Source organism: Lonchura striata, chromosome 33 (assembly GCF_050655825.1).
Source record: "Lonchura striata isolate lonStrDom1 chromosome 33, ASM5065582v1, whole genome shotgun sequence".
Taxonomy (NCBI): domain Eukaryota; kingdom Metazoa; phylum Chordata; class Aves; order Passeriformes; family Estrildidae; genus Lonchura; species Lonchura striata.
This window is the reverse complement of record NC_140735.1, coordinates 5,892,287-5,905,307: the sequence shown is the minus strand read 5'-3', so window position 1 is coordinate 5,905,307 and position 13,021 is coordinate 5,892,287.

The following is a 13,021-nucleotide window of genomic DNA, read 5'->3' as shown; positions in this document are numbered from 1 at the left end:
GACCCGAACCCTTTTTTCGTCACTCCACCGTGGCACCTATCACGTCGATCAGGTCACCATTTTGTGGAAAAAATGACGGGAGACAAGTCCATTCTATAATGTCAACAAGTCTCAGTTTATTTCAAGCACACATGTATAGTTATACCCGTTATAATGAAGCTCATGCATATTGCAAAATTTAAGCTCATCATTGGTGTATGAAAAACAGGTCAACCCCGCCTTTGGAGCTTTCTAAGCTTGCTTTGTTTTCCCTTACATTTATCTTTTTGCTGAACATTCTACTGTTGGGAACCAGCTTACCCAAGGACATAAGATATTATTGCTACATCTGCTATTGCTGCACTGTCCAATTTTCAGCTACTGCTTCACTAACTGCACGTAGTCATGTCCTTTCTCACGAAGCCATTCTTCCACAAAACTCTCCATAGAGAAATCTGCACAGCCCCTGGACACGCTGAGTCTCTGGCTGCAGAGCAATGCAGGTGAGTTCCTGGAAGTGTCTCTGACAATGCCAGCACTGACAGGACCTGTCAGGGTGGCTCTCCTGGATGTCCTGGCGTGGAGCAGAACAAGCTCCAGAGCGGGGCTTCCCTGCTGCTCCCTCAGAGGCACAGGACAGGTCCCTGCACAGGCAGAGCTGCCCCGGGGCCGTGGGGTGGGGATGGGCTCAGTGAGCGCTGGCAGGGAGTGGAGCTGGGCACAGGGAGACACTGCTGGCAGGAACAGCTCCCTCAGCAGAGACACGGGCAGGGAGGGACAGGGAGCTGCTGCCACAAATGCCGGGCAGGGGGATGTGCCACCTCCCTGCTGTCCCTGTGGCTCAGACACCTTCCCCCAGCAGCTCCTGCCCAGGCTCCTTTCCCATCCCAAGCAGAGCCCCTGCCCTCATCCCACACAGGCTCGGCTGTGCAGGGCCCCTGCAGCAGCCAGAGCCCAGGCAGGGAAGGACAAGGCCCCGGTTTCCATCAGTCTCTCTGTCCCTCCTCCACTGGCAGGAGCATTGTGACATTTCACTGCCATGCCCAGATGCCTGTGTTGTCCCCATTGCCATCATTGGGTTTTCTAAGGCAGTGCCAGGGTCTGGTGGTGGCAGGTGCCCGTCCATGCAGGGAGCCTTGGGACCCTGCTGTGGACATGTGTCTGTCGGAGCAGAGTGCCCAGGTGCCCTCAGGGGCCCTTCAGCTGATTCCCTGGTTGTCCTGCAGGGCTGCAGGTGCCCTCCAGAAGGGCACAGCTCTCCCGTGGTGTCTCTGTGCTGCGTGGGATCCTCATGGAGGAGACAGCTCAGTGTTAGGGCCAGGGAAATGCTGCTGGGCACCTGCACCTGGGCAGCTGCAGTGATCCCTCTGTGCAGCAGCCTGGCAGGAGACAGCTGAGATCCCAGTGAGGCACCCTGAGGGAAGGCGAGGGCTCTGTCCATGTGCTGTCTGACCCCAGAGCCCTCTGCTCTCAGCACTGCCCTGGTTCACTCTAGGGGAACTCCTCTGCATGCCTCTCCTGCAGCTTGAAGCTGCCAGCAAGGGACAGCTGAGAACAGCCCTGATGGCCAGAGCTGCTCCATTGTCCCTGCACTGAGAGACCATCCCTGTGCCTCTCAGACCCACACGATTTCACCTGCAGTTAATTAGAAATGTCAGGGATTTCAAACAGCCACAACCACTCCTGACTGTGGCAGCTGCAGCTGGGTGAACAAATACAAGGAATTCCCTCAGCTCAGTTCTTCAGATGGGCAAAATGCAAACAGCAGAGCTGAAATGATTTTTGGTGTTTCCAAGTTCATTTAATTGGAGATCACCCAGCATTCTCAGTTACCTCTCACTGCTCAAGAAGAAGGAATCCTCCTGAGCCGTGCTCTGAATTCCTGCAAAACCAAGAGCCCAGGTGAGGGGAATGTAGAGAAGTGTTCTTAAAAGGAGAGACCCTAAATGTTCCATTGCTATGAGATATGCAATAGATTTTGCTCACGGAAGTGTGGCCTGACTCAGTGCTGTATTTTTCTCCTCAGGAGATAATAATTTCCTGAGGCAGAAATGTCCAACAGCAGCTCCATCAGCCCCTTCCTCCTGCTGGCACTGGCAGACACGCGGCAGCTGCAGCTCCTGCACTTCTGCCTCTTCCTGGGCATCTCCCTGGCTGCCCTCCTGGGCAACGGCCTCACCATCAGCACCGGAGCCTGCGGCCACCACCTGCACACACCCATGTTCTTCTTCCTGCTCAACCTGGCCCTCAGCGACCTGGGCTACATCTGCACCATTGTCTCCAAAGCCATGCACAATTCCCTCTGGGACACCAGGGACATCTCCTACTCAGGGTGTGCTGCACAGCTGCTTCTGTTTGTCTTTTTCATTTCAGCAGAGGTTTCCCTTCTCACTTTCATGTGATACAAGAGCTACATGTCCATCTGCAAACCCCTGCACTACGGGACCCTCCTGGGCAGCAGAGCTTGTGCCCACATGGCAGCAGCTGCCTGGGCCAGTGCCATTCTCAATGCTCTGCTGCTCACGGCCAATACATTTTCCATGCCCCTGTGCCAGGGCAATGCCCTGGGCCAGTTCTTCTGTGAAACCCACAGGTCCTCAAACTCTCCTGCTCACACTCTAAAATCAGGGAACTTGAGCTCCTTGCTGTTATAATGAGAGTTTTGTGGATGAATGGCTTCGTGAGAAAGGACATGACTACGTGCAGTTAGTGAAGCAGTAGCTGAAAATTGCACAGTGCAGCAATAGCAGATGTAGCAACAATATCTTATGTCCTTGGGTAAGCTGGTTCCCAACAGTAGAATGTTCAGCAAAAAGATAAATGTAAGGGAAAACAAAGCAAGCTTAGAAAGCTCCAAAGGCGGGATTGACCTGTTTTTCATACACCAATGATGAGCTTAAATTTTGCAATATGCATAAGCTTCATTATAACGGGTATAACTATACATGTGTGCTTGAAATAAACTGAGACTTGTTGACATTATAGAATGGACTTGTCTCCCGTCATTTTTTCCACAATTGAGCTCTGTTCTTTTGCTAAATTGTGAAGTTGAAGGTATCAGTTTATGTGAAGGTATAGGTTACGTCCTCTTAAGTTTGAATACAGTAAAGCTTTTAGGCCATATTCCTTTCATCCTTGCCCTCACTGTCCTCGTGTCACACAGTTCTTGGTTCATTTCTGGTTTGATTGCCTGGATTTTGTTTGGTTTTGTTGCTGCTTTGTTTCCTTGCTGTGCCTGAAGTGTCCAGTCAGGAGCAGAGTGACTCTTGCCAAGGAACTTTGTGCTGCTGTCACTTTAATATTAAATCTGGTTTTTGCTGGGGATTTTTCAGCACTCTCAAGCCCTCGTTGATACCAGGCTGAAGGAGCCCTGTCCCAGGCTCTGGCCCTGGGGGACACAGGGACGCTGCCAGGGGGTCCCTGTCTTCCTGTCCCACCCCCCACGGCTCTAGCCCCGTTCCCCATGTCAGGCTCTGGGGTCAATCTCGTGGAACATCCTCTCGGGGATGCTGCGGCGCCGGGGGTGGGGGGACCCGGGGGGACAGGGGACCCCGCTGTGCACGAGCAGCGTTGGCCTTCTCTGGGGGAACTGGGAGGGGGGCTGGGGCAGAGTGACCTCCCCAGTGACCTCACACAACCTCTGTGATGTCACATAGCCCCTGTGATGTTGGAATCCGTGGTATTGATGATTCCGAGATTGTAGAAATTCTCTGTTTTTCTGCCCCGTTGCCAAAGAAGAAGCCATAATTCGTCTGTGCTGGTTTAGAGGTTGTTTATTCTGTTTATCTCTAACATGTTCTGCTGCCCTGCTGCAGGTCTGTCCTGCAGGGCAGCGTGTGGGGCTCTGCCCTCAGTGGGATGTTACAAACATTAAATACCAGAAACTCCCTGTGCTGGATTTACAACAATAACGTGCCAATATCTGTCACCTACGTTGAACAGTGTGTCCCCAGCCTAAACCAATAGAAAAATGCCAAAACTACAGTGAAACATGGAGGGCATGAAGAAGAAGGAAAAGGACAGGACACCCAATTTCCTCCATCTTGCCCCCTTTGAACTCCTAATCTAGAATCCTAAAATTTTACTTTTGCACCTGGGCCACACTTAATTATTACTCATATCAAACACTCAGAGCTTGTAATTCATTCTGTAAGATTGAAAACTCTTTTCCATGGACAGAGATCACAGACAGAGTCTCTCGGAGCTCTGTACAGGGAGGTTCCTGACCCCCTGCCAGGGTCCCAGACCTGCCAGGGAAGCCAGAGGGATGCTCTGGATTCCCACACTCTGATATCACAGAGCCAACTCTGAGATGTCACCCTGTGATATCATACAGCTGCTCTGTGATGTCACAGATGATTCTGTGATGTCACAAAGTCTCCCTGAGATGTCACTGTCTGTACTTTGATGTCACAGCCTGCTCTATGATGTTACACAGCCACACGGTGATGTCTCAACCCACTCTCTGATGTAACAGAGCCACCCTCTATTATGGCAGAATCTCCTCTATGGCATTATACCCTCCTCTCTGATGTCACAGCCTGCTCTGTGATGTTAAAACCCCCTCAGTGATGTCACAAAACCCTCCCTGTGACGTCATACTGCCACTCTGTAATGTCACAGCACACACTTTGACCTCACTTCCTGCTCTATGATGTCATACAGACATGTCATGATGTCACAGCCTGCCCTGTGATGTCACACAGTCCCCTCTATCATGCCATAGCTGCTCAATGACCTCACACAGCCCACTCTGTGATTTCATAGCCAATCTGTGACCTCACACAACCCAGTGTGTGCTGTCACACAGCCCCTTTCTGACATCACAGCTGCTCTGTGCCCCTCTGGCACAGCCACAGAGGTGCTGCTGTGACACAGCCCCCTCTGGGACATCCCACAGCCCCTGCCAGTGCTGAGCCCCTGTGAGCTCTGTCTGTGCCCTGCTCGTGTCCCTGGGATGCCCTGGCAGAGCCCCAGCCCTGCTGGGCTGTGCACAGGAGCTGCTCCTGGCCAGAGCTGTCTCTCTGCAGCGCTGCCCTTGCCAGGAGCTGCCTCTGGGCCAGGAGCCTAGCCCAGCTCAGCAGCACAGACACAGCACAAGGGCTTTAACAAGCCTCCGGGGCTTTGGTGTTCTTTGCATCAGACCCATACCCTCAGAGTGTGCTCAAAGAACTTCTTGAGAACTCCAAGTGAGATTAAAACACTGAAGTTTCTTTGACCTTGAAGAGATCCCTGTCAGGGACACGACTGAGAAAGTGTCCCCAGATTCCAGACAGAGCAGAACCCTGGAGGCAGAGATGACAGCTGGGGACAAGCAAGGCAAAGGTGTCTCTGGTGCTGAGCAAACCTGGATGTGTTTCAGGAATGCAAAGGGCCCAGGCCTGAGCCCCAGCCCCTGGCAAGGCAGATCCTGTCCCTCCCTCATTGCTCAGGGCTCTTCCTGGAATGGGCACTGGCATGTGGGGATGTGCAATGCCAAGGGCAGGACCATGGGGCGGCCCTGCCAGGCTGCTGAGCAGGGACAAGGAGGCACTGAGGCCCCAGGGCTGCAAGGGTGCCTTGTCCCCTCGTGGCCTCAGGCCCAGGGCCAGCAGCCACGGCCAAAGGGCTGCACAGATTGGCTCTGTCAGGGCCTTGCAGCTGCTGCACATCCCTGAGCCCTCTGCAGCCCAGGCTGTCCCACGGTGTCCCTGCCCTGCGCCTCTGTCCCTGCAGGCTGTTGTCACCCCCGGCTGCCCCACCTCGCTGGCCCTTCCTTTGCTGGCAGCTCTGCCTCCTGCCTGCCCCTGCCTGGCCACACAAAGCCTTGGGCTGCTCCAGGCTCCTGCTGGGGACGTGTTGCACCACAGCCCTGCCCTGGGAGGGAAATTCCTTCCTCCTGGTGTCCAGTCTGGACCTCCCCAGCTGTCCTTGGCATTAATTCTCTTTCTCTGGCTGTTCTCTACTATGTCAGAAGGATCCACCATCTCTAAAACCACCCTTCAGTCCCTCCCAGGGCTCTCCTCTGCTGTCTTCAGTCTCCACCCCACTGAGCACAGAGATCCTGTGTCCATATAGAGTGGTCAAGTGCCTGAGGCCAACAGCACCTGGACAAGAGGGACAGTTCTTTTCTTCAGGAAGGAAACCACAGAGCCCCAGGGCTTTGAAGGCAGATGTGAAGCTGTCACCAGTGACCAAGGCAAGCCTGACCTGTCTGTACCTGCAGCTTCTTTCTGAAAGCAGCCTTTGGATATATGAGGAGTTTTAGGGTTGGAATTCCAATTCAGCTGTGGGTTCCTGGACTGGAATGACAGCTCTCATGGGAAGGAAAGGGTGGAGTCCCAGTGTTTCAAAGGCTGCTTAGAGGCAGCCCCAAGGAGGGCAAGGCAGCCAGACCTGCCAGCCAGATCTGTTGTCAAGGAAGAATTCTTGGATAGATATAATCTGGGAGGCCAAATCCCACTTTTGACTATGGGCATTGAGACAAGAAGGACAATTCTGTTCCATACAAAGGAAAATACACAGCCCCAGTGTTTGAAATGCATGTGAGACCTGGCCCAAGGGAATCTAGACAGTCCTGGCAGCTTTTGTCTGGGAGCTGTTTATGGATATAAGGAATTTTGGAGGTGCATTCTCAATTTTGGCCATGAAAGATGTTTTTTTTCCATGGGAAGGAAAGAACAGCCCCCAGTGTTTTGAAGCCAGATGACAGGTGGCCCCAAAAAGGCCAAGGCCAGCCCAGAGTTGTCTGTCCTGGCAGGTTTCACATGGTAATAATCTTTGGATATAATCAAATTTGGAGGAGTAACCCTAATTTCAGCCATGAATAACTGGAGGAGAAGGACAGTTCTTTCCCATGGAAAGGAAAGCATGTAACTCTAGGGTTTCAGGGACAGATGAGAAACAACCCTCAACATGCCAAGGTCACTTGGACCAGTCAGGCAGCCCCCTGGAGGCCCAGCCAGACAGACCTGTTCCATGTTCTTGGATTCTTAGGGCCCTGCATCATCACAAATTCTCCTTGGTTCCATGTGGCCCTGTAGAATCACAACAGATCTTTGTTTCCACGAGGCCCTGTGATATCACAATGGTTTCCTTGGCTCCACAGTGGCACAATGGCCCCTTGCTTCCATGAGGCCTTGCAGTGTCAAAATGGTTTCCTTTTTTCCATGGGAAAATGCCACAATGGCCCCTTGGTTATGTGAGGTCACAGAGTCTCAAAATGGCTCCTTGGTTCTGTTGGGTTCCCCAGGATCACAATGGCCCCTTGGTTCCACCAGGCCTGGATGTGTTACACTGGCCCCTTGTTTCCATGGGGATGCAGTGTCACAATGGCCCCTTGCTTCCATGGGGACTCGGAGTGTCAGAATGGTCGCATTGGTTCCGTGGAGCCCCGCAGTGTCACAATGGTCTCTTTTGGTTCCACAGTGTCACACTGGCACCTTGGTTCCGTGAAGCCCTGAAGTCATAATGGATCCTTGGTTCCATTGGGCTCCTCACTGTTACATGAGTCCTCAGTGCCACGGAGTCCTGCAGTGTCACAGAGCTCTCCTGGGTTCCATGGTGCCACACAAGGTCACCACGGCCCCTCAGCTCTACAAGGCCCCACAGTGTCACAAGGGCCCCTTGTTCCCATGAGGCTGGGCCATGTCACAATGGTCTCATTGGTTCCATGAGGCCCTGCAGTTCCACAATGGCCCTTGAAGTGTCACCATAATCTCGGTGGGTTCCCCCACTGGTTCACAATGTCCTCCTTGGTAGCATGATGCCCCATAGTGTAACAATGGTGTCCTTGGTTTCACAGTCAGAATGGCCCCGTGGTCTCATGGAGACCCACAGCCCCTTATAGAGCCCCACAGCCCCTTATGGAGCCCCACGGCCCCTTATGGAGTCCCACAGTGTCACTGTGATCCCCTTGAATCCATGAGGCTGTGTTGTGCTACCATGGCCCCTTGGTTATACAAAGCCCCGCAGTAACACAATGGCCCCTTTGGTTCTAGTGAGTCCTGAAGTGTCACAATTGTTGAAGAATGGTTGTTGGAACAAGGCCATGATTCTATGGAATACTTGTTTTAAAAAACCTCTGTTTAAGACCCCAGAATCAGGCTGTGTCTGACCTGGGAACAGAGCTTGGGAACCAGGTTCTGTGTCTAGGCTTGGGAAACCGCATTCTGTACAAGGTCTAGGAATGAGATAATAAGGACAGGTATAGCCTTGAAGATATGCTTGTACAAGGACAGGCTGTAAGATAAGATATGTTCAACAAAGATGAAATGTCCTTGGAAGACATGATGTAGAGATGAGAATTTAGCTTGAGAAACTTAGCTGCAGCTATAAGTGCACATAGGAGAAATAAAACAAAGACCTTTGTAAATTAACCAATGAGAGCTTACTGCTGATTATGCTTGTAGAATACCTATATATGTTAAGTGGCTTTTTGATTAAAGTTGGAGCTTGCTATCAATCATATTGATTGCATGCCTTTTTCCCCACCACCCACATCACATAATGGTCTCCATGGTTCCATGAGGCCCCACAATGTCACAATGAACCTTTGGTTCCATGAGCCTTTGTACTGCCAGCAACAGTCTCCTTGGTACCACAGTGTCACAATGGACCCTTGGTTCCATGAGGTTCAGTAGCGTAACATGGACACTTTGATTCCATGGGGCTGTGTAGTGTCACAATGATCTCCTTGGTTCTGCAGTGTCACAATGATCTCCTTCGTTCTGCAGTGTCACAATGGACCCTTAGTTCCATGAGGTGCCTGGCCTCCCACAGCCCCTCACAGCCCCTCATGGCCCCTCACAGCCCCTCACAGCCCCTCATGGCCCTTCACAGCCCCTCACAGCCCCTCACAGCCCCTCATGGCCCCTCACAGCCCCGCATGGCCCCTCACAGCCCCTCATGGCCCCTCACGGCCCCTCACGGCCTCTCATGGCCCCTCACAGCCCCTCATGGCCCCTCACAGCCCCTCACAGCCCCTCACAGCCCCAGGCGTGGGGCTCCTCCCAAAGGAGAAGGGGTCGGGCCCTGCTGTTCTCCTTTAATTTCAGTCCCTTCCCAGTGCCGAGCAAAGAAAGGCTGGAATGGAGCCTTTCCCAGCCTTTCGCTCTGGGCTGGCTGCGGGCTGAAGCTCTGTGCCGGCGCTGGCCGAGCACCAGCAGCCCTGCAGCCCCGGCCTTTGCTGTGCCGTGTCCGTCCCTGTCCCGACCCCGCCCGGCTCTGGCAGCAGCAGCAGCCGCAGCGCAGCGGGCGCCGGCCCGGCCCGGCCGGGGCTCCCGGGCAGGAGCAGCAGCAGCGCCGGCCCCTTCCCGCCTGCTCCTGCCTCGGCTGCCGAGGGCTTTTCCAGACGGACTCTGGAGCAGAGCAACAGGCACCCGCACACAGCCCTGGCTCCTCAGGGCCCGCCTGTGCTGCCCCGAGCCAGCCCTCAGGGGAAGGAAGGATCGGGTTCCAGCGCTGTTTTCAGCACTGTTTTGCTCACCCTGAGCTGACAGCAGGAGGCTGCTGCTGCCTTTGCCTTGGGAATTGCAGATCACGGCTGCTCTTGCCCTGCTACTTACCACCTGAATTTTATCCATAAAACTGCAAGTGCCTCTTTCAGTTGGTGCTACCCACAGTGCTTTCATGACAGTGAAGTCAGTATTTTTGTCACAGGCATGAGGATCAGCAGATACTGGAATGCCCACCAGTTCCTGAGCACTAAGGTGAGGGGAATTAAAGCCACAAAGGCCACATTTGCAGTACTCAAACACAGCCCTGTTGCTGGTGCTGATGAAATAGAATAAACTGAAAGAGGCCATCACAAAAATTGCCTCTGTAGTATGGAATTGAATTAAAAAATCCACCAGGAGAAAGAGAAAGCAGAACTTCTCGATTTGTTTCATTGCTTCTTCCCAGCAGCAGGAAACCTAGATGCCCAGAGGTGTTTTCCCTGCTGGTGAGCACAGTGAGAGCCCAGCCTGTGCCCAGTCCCAGCGGGAGCCTGAGCCCAGCCCAGGGAGCTCAGCGCACGCGGGGCCAGGCCCAGAGCCCCGGGCACGGCCGCCCATTGCGGGGCAGCGGCGCAGATGGAATGTCCTGCGGCCCAAACCTCCTGCTCCTGCCACACAGCGCTCAGCGCTCTCCCCCTCCTCATCCTCTCCCAGCACGACACAAATTCCAGCTCGGAGGAGGCTTCCCCAGAGAGGGCTCCGGCTTCTGTCTCAGCCTGAGTGTCCCTGCAGAGGAACAGGGCATCTTTCAGGCACTTCCACAAGCTCACGCTTCTCACTTCATGTGAATCTGGGGTGGAAATGTGCTTGTTAATAAAGCCAAAAGCCATGGGAATGGACTAGTAATTATTAGAAGAAAAACACTCTTTTCCAGGGAAGGTTCACCAAGTCATTGCCTGCATTTGTCCTTTTCAGATTCTTTCAGTTGGCTACTCTGAGAAGTCCAGCTTGTTCTGGTGCTTATCAGGAACTGATTGTACTCTTGATTTATGCATCAATGCACCAGATGTGGAATCATCTACACTGAACTCAGAAACAAACTCCCTCTGTCAGAGCATTTTCACATTCCAGATCATTCTCAAGATGTCCACTGACAGGCTGGAATTATTATTATTACACAACTCTCCACTTTGGGCTGCAGGCTCTGGAGATTCTTTCTCTGAATTCAGCCAGGTTTGTATTCTCTTAACAATTCATGGTAACACCTCCTGTTTTCTTAGCCTCGAACAGTAACAATGAAAACCTTACCCCCAGCACAACTCCCCAGCCCACCAGTTAAAGAAAGGACAAGCTGTCAACTTCTCCAAAGCTTTGTCCTGCTCTGCTGCAAGAGTCCGGCAGCACACAGGGTGTGGAAACCCAAGAGAAACTGCAGTTGGTGGCACATCCTGTGGCAGGAGCTTGACCTCACTTTCCAGGAAGGGTTCTTGAGAAGAGCAAACAGGACTGTGGAGAAGATTCCTGAAAAAACTAAAACAGCTTTCCAGAAGTGAAATGAAAATGAAAAGAAACAATATGAAATGTTTTCCCCTATTTATTTCTATGCTCCCCTTTTCCATCTTGTTTTCCATCTCATAAACTCCAAATGCATCTCACATCTAAGATCAATGACTTAGCAAGTTTTAGACACTCTAACATACCATGAGCTACACACAGTTTGCCTTCCCCTGTGTCTGCTGGAAAGCAGTGCTGGAGCCATAAGAGCAGTGCTTGGGTCGGGCACAAATCCTGCAGCCAGGGAATGTGCCCCGCCAGTGTGAGACCCTCAGCAGGGACAATGCACAGCAGCGTTGCTGTGCTGGGTCTCCATGGAGCCATCCCAGGAGCAGCTGCTGAGCTCAGAAGCCATCGCAGCCACCGCCCTGCTCCAAAAACCCTTGGCAGGGTGGGCTCCTGGCCTGGCTCTGTGTGCCAGGAGCCGGCAGCGCTGGGTGCAGGCAGCCCAGGGAGGGCACAGAAACGCTGGGTGAGAAATGCTGGGGCACAGCGAGATGGGCGAGTGCAGCCGGCCAGGGCAGAGGAGCAGCGCGCACAGGGGGCACAGCCCCAGGACAGATGGGCAGGGCTGGGCAGGGCTGGCAGGGCCAGAGGCACCCAGGCCTTTGTCCCTGGGCTCGGGCAGTGCCTCGGGAGCCCCACAGAAGGAACTTCCCTCGGAGGGGCTGCACTTTGCTTCTCCCTCGCCCTCCCTGAGGAGGCTGGCAGGGGCTGCAGGTTTATGGCATTTGTCCTTGCTGCCCCTCACATCCCCCTGCCCCACAAACAGCCCCGAGCCACCCGTCAGGGACGGGCCCTGCTGTGCCAGGCTGGGCTCAGGGCTTGGCCTTTCTGCTTCCCCCAGCCAGCCCAGGCCTTGCTCAGCATTGCAGCTCCCTGCTCTGAGTCTTGGGCTCCTTGCAATCCTGGCCTCCAGGATCTGCTCTCTCCAGTGCCTGGGAGCCTTTGGCAGTCCCTGCCCTCTATGGGGCCCAGTGATGCTCCAAAGGACTTGGAGTTTTGCTCCTGACTCCTTGAGCAGCTTTTTCAGCCTTCTCTCAGTGCCTGAGGCTCCTGGACTCAGCTGAAGATCCATTGTAGGGCTTATTAAAGTACACAAAGCCCTCAAGGGTGCTTTGTCTTCCTACAATGGTCTGCAAATCTCCAGAGCTTGTGCAGCTCACTGGACACAGTCTGGAGTTTTGTTAAGGAGGAAGATTTCAAAGTGCAATTCATGACTTTTTTTCTTTAATCAAGTGAGTATTTTTTTTTATTTTTCAGTTCAGAGAAGAACTGATAGAAGCATTCCCCAGGTGACCTTAATGCTCAGTGTCTCATTAGGAGGTCTGGGCATGTAGAAGAATGAGCCCAATGAGGGCTGACCCTTTTTGGACAAGTTGCCCCTCACCCCCAGCCTCCCCATGTCTGACATCACCCACCTGGCACTGACATCCCTGTGCCCTACAGCAGAACCTTGTCCCTGAGCTCTGCAGCTCCATGTCCCAGCCCATTGCACCGTGTCCAACCTGCTCTCCTCAGCGCTCTGCCTGCACACAGACCCAGGAGAGATTTTCCTACTAGGAAGCAAAGAATGGAAAAGCCTGAGCAGGTTTCCTAAACAACAAACCCCACTCAGGAGCCACCTGCTCAGTACAGGCTGCCTGGAATGGTGTCACCTTTCTACAAGGGACAGTGTGACCAGAAATGATCTCTGGAAGTAGAATTCTCTGAGTCTCCCAGCTGAATTCTCTGTCCCTGTCCTTTCCCTGGATCTCTGTTGCAGATGGAAGCTGCTGGGGCCATCCTCACCTTTAACCTTTCTTTGGAAGGCAAACAGGTGTTCCCATGTGTGTTAAGCAGGATTTGTTCAATGTTTCTATAAATCTTTTGTGTCCCCTATGGAACAAAGGGGCCATTTTGGCACTGAGGGGGTTACGTGGAAGCAAGAAGTCAGTTGTGTCCCTGGGGTCCCATGGAACCAAGGGGCCATGGTGTCACAGCAGGGACACGTGGATCCAGTGGTCCATTGTGACACTGTGGATCCAAGGAGACCATGGAGACACCCCCAGAACCTCATGGAACCAAGGAGT